The sequence below is a fragment of the Nansenia antarctica genome, assembly GCF_963989245.1.
Source record: "Nansenia antarctica genome assembly, chromosome: 2".
NCBI lineage: Eukaryota > Metazoa > Chordata > Actinopteri > Argentiniformes > Microstomatidae > Nansenia > Nansenia antarctica.
Window position 1 is genome coordinate 67309813 of NC_137675.1, and position 13946 is coordinate 67323758.

General features: G+C 45.2%; 1 pseudogene across 1 annotated transcript in view; it reads left to right on the top strand.

Moving 5' to 3' along the window:
- LOC308150499 (3'-5' RNA helicase YTHDC2-like) overlaps positions 1 to 11733 on the top strand; it is a 106201-nt pseudogene extending 94468 nt beyond the window's left edge. The window contains exons 25-31 of the transcript in view: positions 117 to 236; positions 1021 to 1223; positions 1765 to 1915; positions 3495 to 3701; positions 4995 to 5177; positions 5451 to 5642; positions 11707 to 11733. The product of the transcript in view is annotated as a 3'-5' RNA helicase YTHDC2-like (transcript). The remainder of the gene's footprint in view (positions 1 to 116; positions 237 to 1020; positions 1224 to 1764; positions 1916 to 3494; positions 3702 to 4994; positions 5178 to 5450; positions 5643 to 11706) is intronic.
- Positions 11734 to 13946: the final 2213 nt, after the last annotated feature.

The following is a 13946-nucleotide window of genomic DNA, read 5'->3' on the forward strand; positions in this document are numbered from 1 at the left end:
ACAGCTGGGTGTTTCATCAGAAAAGCAGCTTTCACTCTGCCTCTCACTCTCTGACATTTTATTAAACTATTCTCCCCCTCTCTCTTTCTCCCCCCTCTCCTCCATCTCTCTCTCAGATGGCAGGCCTGGTGTTTGAGTTGAGACAGAAGTGGCATGGTCTGTTCCTGAGGTGGATCCGCTCTTCCTTCACGCCCTGGTCCCAGCTGGACGAGGCCACCATCAGGGCCCTGGTCTCGGTGGGTGATAGTTGGATGGACGGATGGATGGATGGATGGATGGATGGATGTCTCACATATTTGTGACACGGTTTGGTCATTTGGGCTGCAAGTCGGCAACCAATTTTATTTTGAAACACGGAAATACATTTCAGCGTTGTTGAAAATCACAACACAAACTCACTAGTCAAGCCAAAATACTGCAATGCAATGGATTCGGTGAGTAATCCCCACTGCTACCTAGTAAATTATAACACTACTTTACATTGTTAGCAGTCTCACAAAACAAGCTGTGTTAGTTGATTAGCGATTGTGTCGCAGCGACTTGCGGACTAATTGACCAGACCGCGTCACGTTTGGACAGTACGTTTGTAGGTGTGAACATTCAAGTTGTATAAACAGCATACAGTGCACTTTTAATTCTCTCAATGCCCCCTTGACATGAATGACATGAATTCAAGATTCAAATTCAGAATGTCTTTATTGCCCCATTTGGTTACAGCAAGATGAAAAAAGATGTTACAAATATAATAGAGGTGTGTAAGTGGCGTAGCACACTAACACGCATGCCATATCATCGCAGGGTCCTCGGTTCGATTCCGGCCGTCGACATATCCTGCATGTAATCCTCCTCTCTCTCTCTCTCTCTCTCTCTCTCTCTCTCTCTCTCTCTCTCTCTCTCTCTCTCTCACCCATCCTTCCTGTCAATCTCTACGTGTCTCTATCCCAATAAAGCCGAAATGCCCTAAAACATATTTAACAAAAGAATAGAATAATGTCCAGTCATTGTGTTGTTTTGTCCCAGGTGTTGGGTGCGGAGGAGCAGTCGTCAGGCCTCCAGCAGCCCACTGGCATCGGCCAGCGGCCGCGCTTCACGTCCTCTGAGGAGCCCCCCCAGACCGCCGCCTCCTCGAGGAGCAGCAACAGCAGGCGGACCCCCGCCTCCAACGACACCGCCGACCTGCTGGACGACTCCCCCGCACCCACACACCCACATGGCACGGACAGGTAGCCAGCAACACATCTTAACGTTAAGAGATAAAAGAACGTTGAGCAACTGTGAATTGAATGTTTTATCTCTGTCGTCTCCAATGATAATATAAAAAAAAAAATATATATATATTGTGAGGAAAGGAATAACGAGGAAGATGGTCTAGTCGTCTAAATGTAGTTGTTTGAATGGCAGCAGCTCCCTATAACAGGAGACTTGACCTGAGACACACACAACCACAAATAGGCTGGACGTCAACCGATAGAAAGAGAGTTGCGTACTCACTCCCATGCTAATGAGTGATTCCCCATGATGCTAATGAGTGATTCCCCATGATGCTAATGAGTGATTCAACCAAGCTGCCTCCTTCTTCAAGGTTTCACTCTGTGCCTGACCTCAAACACACATGGCTATTCGGTTGTTAAGTCGTGACGTGTTTCCGGGTCCAACGTTGGCTGAGGCTCTCTCTTCGAAATGCCACAGTGTTGTGTCCCTTGTTGTATGAATAGATCCTAGTCTAAAAACGATTGAACTGTCGATTGAACCCCCCCCCCCCAGGTCCTCCAGGCTGTCCCCAGCCCTCCTCCAGCCTAAACCCTCCCACAGCAGAGACAAGCCCTTGCTTCACTCCAAACGCTCGTCAGACGACCACTCCTCCACCAAGTCCACTGACTCCTGTAACAGCCCCTCGCCCACCTCCTCAGGAAAGGTACACACATACACACACACCCACACACGCTCACTCACTCACTCACTCACTCACTCACTCACTCACTCACCCCACCCACCCACTCACACACACACACACACACACACACTCACTCACTCACCCCACCCAACCACCCACCCACTCACTCACTCACACACACACACACACACACACACACACACACACACACACACACACACACACACACACACACACTGACTCTGTAGTCTTTATCAGCCCCCATAACGGCTAACCTCCTCTGGCAAGGTACACACACACACACACACCAGTGTTTCTTCTATATGCATTTATTCGTGGCGGGCCGCCACCAAAGAATTTCCTCCGCCACCATTCAGACAGTCCACTTTGATTCAGGCTGCGCAGAAAGGCAGCGAGTTATTATGACCGGAGAACAGAAAAAAAGCAGATTGAAGCTAGATTTAGGCCGCTTCCAGACCAACATTTCGTTACGATTTAGGGGTAGTTATTTACAATATGTTACAATGTTGCAATTAACCTCGTCGTTTGTGTTCGCACTGCAATCGAGACTGAATCTCACAACAGGCGCACGGCTGCGTTCGTAAATTCACTCAGGAAATCCGATCAGCACTCGTGGAATGCCTCTCGTCCAATCAAATGACTCGGTTTCTCTATGACGTCGGGCCCAGTGTGCGCTCCAGCGCTCTCAGAGTTTAAAATTGGAGTGAGAAGCAGAGTTGTTGCCTTGTTGAAAACATATTCAGACTCCTCAGCTGTTCTACTTGAGTTTATGACATGCAGCTGTATCATGCGGTGGTAGTACTAAACCCTCGTTGTGTATTGTTTGTTTTGCCGTGGAAATGAAACATTTATGAGTCTTACAACAACTCATGTGCGTGTAAAAAGCCGGTAAACGGATTTCTCTTTTAGTCCGTCGCCGGTGCCTTTAATCCCTTATCCTAATCGAAAATGCAACATCATCAGCGACGACTGTGGGTTATTGCATTTACTGCTGTTCTCTGGTTCATGTTCTTATACCAGTGCTCAGTATAGAGTATTTTAAATGAACATTCGTAATGTCTGTCTCTGGTGTTCATGGTCAATTAAATCAGCCTATTTTGTGAAACAAATATAATGTTCCCGCTAATGGGTTAACCGAGCATTCTCGCACCTAACGTGCAAGCACCTAGCTTCGAACTATTCATAGCAATATGCGCGGGGCAACAATAATCTATTGCCTCTAAAATCACCACGATTGGTGTCGCGTGCACGCGTTTTATGCGTGTGCACGCGGAGAAAAAAACGCGCGCACCACGCGCGCGAAAGATGACCGCCCCGCCACTAATGGGAAATATCCTGGAGGAAACACTGCACACACACATGCTCACTCACCCAACCCACTCACACACACACACACACACACACACACAGACAGACTCTGTGGTCTTTACCAATCCCTATAACAGCTCACCTCCTCAGGAAAGGTACACAGAAAATGATTTCCACACAAACTGTCCTCCATCCATTCACTCACTTCTTCACTCTCACCCTCCCCTTTCTTCCATCCCTCGTCTCCACCCGGGGCCCCCCCACCCTCTAGTGCTCCAAGCCCCTCTCCCCTCGCCAAGGCAGTGCAATGGTGCGTTACTTCATCATGAAGAGCTGTAAACTGAGGAACATCGACATCTCCCAGCAGAAAGGCATCTGGTCCACCACTCCCTCCAACGAGCTCAAACTCAACAGAGCTTTCCAGGAGGGCAGCCTGGTGCTGCTAGTCTTCTCTGTCCAGGGCTCGGGACACTTCCAGGTACAGCATGTTCCAGAACATGAGGAGAGTGTCTGGTAGATTGTGTGACCTGGATGGAATTTGATCTGGAAGGCATTGAATTAAGCCCCTTTCACACATACGAGCCTTCCCAGTTGATTCCATGCAATTTCCCGTGGCGGTGTATGTCTGAATGCGTCTGACCAGGGAAATCCGCTCGGGCAATTACCCTGGTCGAGACCATGTATAATTCCATGGAAAGTACCGTGTCATGGTATGTCTGAACGGAAGCCTGAACATTGCCTGGTCAGTCTCCTTTCACAGCTGTCCTGCATCGCGCAACCAGCAGGCATAGTTAGCTAGATTACTTACTTAGCTAGCTTACTTGTACTTCAAATGTACATCTTATGATATAGAAGCAGTGCACACACACCGTCTCCTCTCAGTTATCTTGCATCGCGCATAGCCCGCAGCGCAGAGCGCATATGTATAACTCGTATTATGCTCATCACCAAGTTCTCCCATACTGTGCTTATGGACTAGTATAGTATGTTTATATCAACAGTAATCAAGTGCTTTAGTTGGCGAGCGAACATGGTGATGGTAAGCACTGGTAATACGAGTTGACGCGCTGGAACGAGACAGGCGCGCGAGACCGCCACACACCCTTATCTGCCACATATCATACCTCCATCCCACATGTATTAATGCCCGGTCGACACAGCTTGGGATTCCATGGAAATTACAGGGAACTATGTGACACAGCCCAATGAAAAGGGCTACCTGTAGGCGAAATCATTTTTCTGTTTTTTACATGTGCTTAAATTACAGATTGTAAGCTTTCAAATGATGCATCATACATTGAAATCGGAAACAAATTGAAGACGACATGAGTATTTGAAAGTTGCTACACCTGAAATCACTAAGCACAGAAAATCCCCATCAAAGATAATGAATCCCCATCAAACAACAAGAAACGAAGTCATTGTGTTATAGATTACACTTATTTAATGAACGTAAAACTGTTCGGAAAAATAACGAGTGGGTACTTCACATCTTCGAGTTGAATGTTAGCTAAAAAAACGAAAATCTGAAAAAAAAACAAAAGAACTTTCAAGACGAATTTGACGTCTTTCTCATTTCCGAGAGGTGTCCATTTACATCAGATTGCGTCACCTATGTGTGAAAGAGGCTTTAGAAAGTCTGGGGTTGTCATGTACTTTATAGGTGTGTGTTTGAGAGACTGTCAGAGAGAGAAACACACACACACAACACACAACTGTGCATCAGACAGAGAGCGAGAGCGCAGACTCAAATGTTGTTGTTTTGTCTCAGGGCTACGCGAGGATGACGTCTGACATCGGCCAGGAGCGCTGCCAGGACTGGGGGTCCACTGGGCTGGGGGGGGTGTTCTGCGTGGAGTGGATCAGGAAGGAGAGCCTGCCGTTCCAGTACGCCCACCAGCTCCTCAACCCCTGGAACGACAACAAGAAGGTGCAGATCAGCAGAGACGGACAGGTGAGAGAGAGAGAGAGAGAGGTGCGACAGATGTTAGTACGCACGTCACATTATCCCTCTCACCTCATTTCTGGACAATTTCTATTATAATTGTGATTATTATCTACTATTTCTATCTCGCTTTCCCTTTCTTGGGTCATTCTTGTTTTCGCTCACTCTCCTCCTTTTTGGGTCATCCTTTGTTCCCTCCTTCTCTCTGAGTCATCCTACCCTCCCTCCCTCCATCCTCACCTCTCTGTCTCTCTCCTCCCCCCTCCCCCTCCCCTCCTGTAGGAGTTGGAGTCCCAGGCTGGAGGTCTGCTGCTGCAGCTGTGGGACAGACTCTCAGGGAAGCAGCAGCTTCAGCAACACGAGGTACACAACAGGCTACCACTTCCACAGGCCTCGTCTTTACCAGCAGACTTCATAGCATTACACATAAACACACAACAACAACAACAGCAACAGCAACTACAGCAACACAAGGTACAGCCGACCTACAACCACAGACCTCCATTTTAGGAAGTCTTCGTTAAGTTATGAAATGTTTTACTTATTATTATTATTATTATTAAGTAGTAGGGCCCCGTAAGCAGTTGTCTCTCCCTCTCCTCAGCCATGAAAGGTTGCGCTGCTTCGATGAAGACTTGAAGAACCTCCCTCCCTCCCTGACTGTGAAGCAGAAGTTTGCAGTTAATGTTCAGACTGTTGGTCACTTTTTTGAAGGATACGAAAGAGAAACTGGCGGAAGCTGTCGGAATGCTTTGTTTACAGGAATGTTAAATGTTAAACCTGGGCAGTGTTTTATATCTGTTTAGTTTATATTAAGGAATATAAAGGTACTGTTTTATATCACAATCCCTTGAGTGCTTGTGGGTCATTCTTCTGCATCCACGTGTCCTTCTTAGGCATAGAATAGCTGAACACACTGAATCCACATGTCAGTTCTTTTTTTATGTGACCTAGGAAACACACACACTTCAATAGTGCAAGTAAAGATTTATTTGCTACATATTTAAATTCTTTCCATTCTTTCCATATCCAGTGGATTGTACGATGCATATTTGAACTGAAGCATTAAGACAACTTAATCACTTTAAACATACATTTTAGAGCTTATAGTTTACTCACTCACTTCCTCCAGCTGTGTGTCTGTGGCATTTATTTATTTTTTTGCAGCAGTAACGTTTGTATGGATGTGTATAGTGAATTGGGTTCTCATGTCAGGCAGGGACAGTGGTTAATTTTCATTACTGAGGTCGCCCCCTGTTGGTGGCGTGGAGCATTCGCAGCAGCATATCCCCCGCTGCAGCTCCAAGGGTTTCCTTCTGCTCTTCGGCAGGCCAATGTTTACTATCACCAAGGCAGTCTGGGTCCAGTGTACAGCCCTCTGCAGAAATATAAAATACATTAATCACACATATTTATACAGCATGATTTGTAGCTCTGGCCTATAGCCTGGAGTGTGTATGTGTGTGTGTGTTGGTGGGTGAAGTGGTTTGAAGGCAGTAGAGGAGTGGGATAGCCTGGAGTGTGTGTTACCAACCAGTGTACGAGCAGAGACAAGGGCAGGTTACATGGGGGAGAGAGGGTGATGCTTGTGTGGTATCAAGAGGTAGGGAGTGTGGAGCAGGGGGGGCTGGTGGAGGTAGATATCTGAGGACATGCTCATTGTAATGCATGGAGTTGAATAGGGAATTGTATCAAACATGGTACTGGTACCACTGGTATCATTCCTCATTCCGTTCTCCGATTTCTGACTACCTCCAGCAGCTTCCCCTGGTGTGGGGGGGGGGGGGGGGACAGTGGAGTTCACACTTCAACTAGACACTTTTAGTGATGTCCAAGAAGCAAACAGACGATTGCTCTAAAACAGACACATAGGAGAGAATATGCTCTCCCTCTTACCTGTGTCACAGCAGACCCCCGGCGCTGCGCAGCGTCCCTCTTCAGAAGTTTCGTTAATTACCATAAATAACAGAACGAAATAAATAACATTGATTCTACTTTGAGACCAAATCATGAAGCAAAATCCATTGGAGGTAGCCAAAAGAACTTGCACAGTGGATGTCTCTTCACATCGATCTGCAGTGGACTATCTGCAAGCATTTAATGATAACCATCTTAAAATAATTTTAAGTATTGTGTATCTATCCTGCCCAAATAAAATATTACTCTATTATTTATACTATATTATAGCCTACATTCGTTTGTTGCAGTCAGAAAGTTCCAAAATGTGTTCTTGCTACTGCACTTGGTATACGCTCTAGATAGAGTGCAAGAAAGCATTTTGTAACAAAGCCTTTGTTTTATGTGTTTTTATTTCACTATTATAACACATAAACCAGCTGCAGAAGAAATGTCCATCGAGCAGCACCATGATAAAAACTATCAGATATCATGTGAGGCAAAAAATAATCACAATTTTAAAAATACTAGGCTTCTCAAACAAGTCGGTCGTTCCCGATGAACGAAAGAGGCCATCATTTAACGAAAATGTATCAAATAGAAGTCTTTTTCAAGCAACGGATAAACTCTTAAGTTGAAAAGCCCTACCTGTCGCACGGCGGAGTCTGGGAGAGAGCGCTTCTTCCCGCCTCTCGGACTTTCCGTTATTTATACGAGTCGCCGAACACTGATGCCGATTATGCTCCGCTCCATACGTCATCACATCCCCCCCTCCCCCCCCCTCCCCTCTCTGGAAGAGCTGTACAACACACGCTGTCTCAGGAAGGCCTCCAAGATCTCCAGGGACCCGACCCACCCTGGGCACGTACACTTTATCAGGCTGCCCTCGAAAAGGAGGTACAGGACCCCGGCCGCTAAGACAAACAGACTGAAGAACTGCTTCTACCACAGGGCCGTCAAGGCCCTGAACACAGCAAAGGCCTAAGTTCTGGGCCCAGGACAGTCTGGACGGATTGTATGGCAGCTAGTGCTGAGGCACAAACATGTACATTTCAAGCCTGCAAACTGTGACACTTTAAATAACGTGAAAAAATACTTTTGTGCGATATGACAACCCTAGTTGACTATCTGTGCAGTATAGTACAGTGGATTGTGTACATAGCCTTTATTTATGTAAACCAGCTCCTTACCTTCTTGTGATTTTATCCTTTTTCTAAAAGTTTTTTTTTTTTTTTTTTCCTTTCCTAACACCAGGGGAGCCACCCCTCCTAAATTTCGTTGTTTGGTACCTGTACTGTAGCAATGACAATAAAGTCCATTCATTCATTCATTCATTCACACCCCTTCCCCTCCACCGCTTCGATGTCCAACCTGATATCATCCGATGACTCACCTGTAGACACATAACTCTGACTGACTCTCTCTGTCCCAAATGGATTAAACATGACGGACAGTTGTCACTGGCTGCCCTTGTCATATAGTCAGATAGTAGGCTAGTCCATTCGATCAAGTTCATTTTCACACAATTCCTTCTCACAAAACATGCAGTAGCTTATAACACATGTTATATTCAGTGAATCTATGAAATAGTTTCATATCCTGACTGATGGAGTGCCAGTAGGCCCTGATTAGTGCAATCAGGGATATAGGCAGATTGTGTGAACTGTTTCAAGAGTGGAAGGAAATTTGTTTCAGTAGAATTGTGGTAATGGTGTGGTAATGCATGAGGAGAAGAACAATAAGACTGGCGGAAGAGTGGAGGCCAACTGAGTTCATTTATCTCAACACTGCTTCCGGACGTGATGGCATTTCCTGGAATGAGGAACGTTATCAAATACCTCAGATTTCTACCCCACCACCAGCCTCATATATCTATGAAATAATTACTTTTAGGGGAAAACATTGAAGATGTTTTTTTTTTTTTTACTATTATTTTTAAATGACTGGACTTAAATAGGCACTACATTTTATAAACACTGTTATATCTGTCTGTTTTTATTGTATGTGTGACCTATGTGTGTTTTTAATGTGGAAACCGGATTCATGAACTGCACAAAGCCTGTCAAAGGAGAATTTCTGTCACTCTGTGACAGACAATAAAGCAATCTTGAATCTTGATCATTCATGTCAAATCATTTTCCCTGGGACCCCCATGAGACAGCAACCTCAGACTAGAACGGAGAAATTTCCATTAGAAAAGTGTGTGACTGGCGTGTGGAGGCTGGTGGACATAGAAATCCAAGGACGGCCCATTGTACTGAAAGGAGTGAGGAGTGGTATCAAACACGTGTGTCCGTTCCATGCATTACAATGAGCCCATCCTCCGATTTCTACCTCCACCAGCCACCACTGGTGTGCGATATGCGTATTTGACATGCTATGACACAATGGCAGTCTAAAACATCCATATGATGGATGAAGTGAGCAAGAGATACAGACAGATAGAGAGACAGAGACAGAGATACAAACAGACAAGACAGACAGAGAGAGAGAGAGAGAGAGAGAGAGAAAGAGAGAGAGAGAGAGAGAGAGAGCATCTTCAAAAACAGTCAGGAGCTGCATCAGAAATATTCCATTTTGTTTACGGCAACGCGAGGCAGAGTATCTATCAGTCCTTTACAGCAAAGACAACGCAAATATCACCTGAATATGAATGAGTGTTACCACTAAACCAGCCCATCTGTATGCCAGGCAACCAACGTGATGGGGCTGCAGGGAAGAAGTCACGGGGAGCCATGAAGACAGACCTAAAAGAACAATATCCACCCTGACCTTATACCTGCAGCACAATGACGTGGTGTCACAACCCCATGAGATTAGGAGAGAGACAGTCAACGATCTATCGAACAGGTTCGCTTAACAATACATGAATTTTGAACACAATAAATGCAGTGACATTTAAAAGATGTTGTTCTTCGGGAATAAATCACACAATTAGAAATTCAGATTGAGCTTTTTCTAAATGAGTGTTAATTCTCATATTACAACAGGTTGTGTGGTTGTGTGTAGGACCGGCGTGGGAATAGTAAGATCTTGTTAGGAGGATAGTTACCACTATTAGCCAGAGGAGAAATAACGAATGCATGAATAAAGAAAAGATCAGGGGTCAGACGCCAACGCAGGGAAACACCAGGGGACTGGGTGTACGTGTGTACGTGTGTGTGTGTGTTAGTGTTTCTCAAGTCTGTCTGTGGTGTGTGTGTGTGTGTGTGTGTGTGTGTGTGTGTGTGTGTGAGTGTGGTGGTTTGAAGGCAGCAGAAAAGACATACACTTATCCCACCGAAAACGTGTTGACCTATTGTCTCTTTTCATCAAAGAAGGACACGGCGGTGATGGTGAAAGAATTATATTATTTTCTCACCTTCACCTTCTGTGTTCCTCAGGGCCACAACCACAACCTGTGTTCCTCAGGGCCACAAGGTTAGAGTTCCTATCGATGAGAGGAGCACACTGGATGATAGGATGGATGGAGTGGTTGATGCCTATTCAAACGTTATAGGTATATTATATATTAGGTAGGTATATAAACTACTGTATCTATCTTCTCACAAGTCCCTACCATGCAAATGATAGCTGTTCCATAACGCCTTATTGGGTTTAGAAGCTTGAGCATGTAGCACGTAGCTGAAAACCTTCGCAAACAAAGGGCCGGTTTCACAGACAAGGCTCAAGACAAGTCCTGGACTAAATCACACACTTTGAATGTAAAATCTCCATTGACAATGCTTTTTAGTCTAGGATTAGTCTTAAGCCTTGTCTGTGAAACCGGCCCAAAGTGTTGTATAACTCCCTCCACATCCTTCAGACTCTGAGGCTGTTATAGAGACACTCCTTCACGTCAGAGTTACAATCCACTTAGCCGGACCAGCGGCCTCTGGTGACAAGCCACACGCCCCCTGTCAGGGCGGGAAGGACAGCGGAAACAGCACTTCAGAAATCTGGAGATAATTGAATAAATGTAACTACGGTATATTTCCTTCTTGTTGACGGCAAGGATTCAAAATTCACTGCCAGTCACGCAGTGAATTAGGTCATTTTAGAGGTAGAGGCTAGACCAGATAGGGGTAGAGGGGGTACATGTTGCATTTATGGATGAGTTACTGTAATATGTATGATTGACCACTTATATGGGTACCTGTAGTTAAGTAATAATGATTTCCTATGGAAATAGACACCAGTCTCTAATATACACGTGCCACTGTTTACGTTGCAGTTATTACAAATGGACAATTCAACTTTACATTGAAGAATTTGTAAGTGCATAATATGCACATTTCCCCTGAGACAGTGGCCAAATCTCAATGAGAGCAGCCAGCCAGAGATTCAGTATAGGCTCCAAACGCTACACACACACACACACACACACACACACACACACACACACACACACACACACACACACACACACACACACACACATACATACACACATGCACATGCACATGCACATACACTCACACACACCCACATGCACACACTCACATGCACCCACCCACACACACATCTTCTGTGATGATACGGCAGAAACAGTCAACAAGGACACAGGTTTTAAAGTCGATCCGGCCATGATGGCTGACGACTATTGTCACCCAAACACATCCTCTCTAACCTCTATTGTTCCTCTTTGACCTTTGACCTTCAGCCAAGGTTACAGGGCTTCACCTTCTGAGATGTTGTGAACTGATTGACATCATCAGTGAATACAAGTTTGCACTGTGTAAAGACGGAACAGTATAGAACATGTTACATCTGAACGCCCACTGGATAATATGGTTGGATCTCGCGTCAGGCACGATATCGTCGTTTCTTAACTGTCGATGAATTATGATTGTAATAACTAACAAATTAAATTGTGTTTCCATATTGGAGAATCTATGAGACCGTGTCTGTTATCTAATTCTCAGAATAAAGAGTAGAGCAGTCTGCATTTCTTTTTTGTTTGGTTTTTCAACATCCTTACTAACATCCTTTTAACATCCTTATCCCAACCCTCAAAAGAGCATGGAAAAAAAAGAAAAAGGGAAAGGTGAGTGAGAAGAGAGTAATGTGCGATAGATAGAGATATGGAGGGGTGGGGGGGTGGGGGGGGTGTTCCGCTGCCTCACTGTAATTAGATTAGATTCAACTTTATTGTCATTGCAGAGTACAAGTACCAGACAATGAAACTCAGTTTAGCATCTAACCAGAAGTGCAAATAGTGATACTATAAAAACATGACAGTGATAGTGATAGGTACAGTATGGCAAGTACGGTAGTTAGAGGTATATAGTTATGAGCTATGTACAGTTAAGGTACCAACTGTCAGAAACAGACTCCATGAGGGAGGCATGAGGGCCCGACGTCCTCTAGTGGGACTAGTGTGCTCACAGCCCAGCACCGTGCAGCTCGATTGGCATTTGCCAGAGAACACCAGAATTGTCAGGTTCGCCATCGGCGCCCCGTTCTCATCACAAATGAGAGCAGGTTCACACTGAGCATATGTGACATATGTGACAAGAGTCTGGAGACGCCGTGGTGAACGTTATGCTGCCTGCAACATCATCCAGCATGACCGCTTTGGTGTGTCAGTGATGGTCTGGGGGGGCATATCCTTGAAGTGTTCCCTTAATTTCTCAGAGCAGTGCACATACTTGTTACATATACAACAGAGACCGTAAACACAAAATGCTTATTTCTACCTGGATGCCACATATTACAGGAAAGAATTATACAAACTGAAATGTATGTACAAAGAAATGTATGCACAAAGAAATGTGTGCACCAAAAAATTATGTAAGAAGCACAAATTATGAATACTATGGTTTTTTGGGTCGGTTGTGGCACAGGAGGTAGAGCCGGCGTCTAATGATTACAAGGTTCAGATCGGACTCCGGCTGGCCACATGTCAAGGGGCCTCATTTATAGAAAGTGCTTAGATCAAGATTTTGATCTTACCCGTGTTGTACGTAGAAAACCACGTCAACGTAGTGATTTATAGAATAGAATTTCAACGTGAGTCAATTTGACCGTGGAAACGATCGTAGCTCTACGTCGTGTATTCACCTTGCGTACGCACATTACCTACTGGTTATGCGGAGTTATTACAGGCATGTGAGCCGCACTGCCTAGTGTAATTCATGCGAAGTGAACGTGACTCGTAATAAAATTAACGATGTTGTTATCAGCCGAGAAAATTGTTACGTCTGTAGTTTTACGACAGTTTGGACTTCACTACAGTGCCGTGTTATGTTATGTGTTAGGACGACTTACGTTAGTTGGTTAACACGATGTTGAATAAATGGAGTACGCTCCGACTTGAAGCTCTGAGTATCAGTCTCCGTTATTGAACATATCATTGGCGACGAGGATGGCTGGTTGTTCTCTGCCACCACCCTCTCCTTTCCTAGCAGTCCCGGCAGAACCACCGATTCCGTGGAACCGCTGGATTTCCTCTTTCGAGACATATATCCTAGCTGCCGGCTTGGAGGACATATCCGACAAGAGGAAATGTGCGCTGCTGCGACACTGTTTAGGAGCGGAGGGTCAGCGCGTGTTCGGAACTCTCGGCACCGCGGCGAAATACACAGACGCTGTGGAACTATTGAAGCAACACTTCGCCCCTCCACAAAGCGCTCTTCTCCGCCGCGTCATATTCAGACGAAGACACCAACGTACAGGTGAGACAGTGACACAGTATGTGGCTGATCTGCGGGGTTTGGCGAGCTTATGCAAGTTCGGGACATTACAGAACGAAATGATAAGAGACCAACTCATCTTACACACGAACTGTGACAAGATTAGGGAAAAACTGTTGCTGGAAAATGATGAACTTACATTATCAGCAGCTCTGAACATAGCGGTCCAGGTTGAAACAGCCTTGGAATGTGCGGTTAGTTTTTCAGC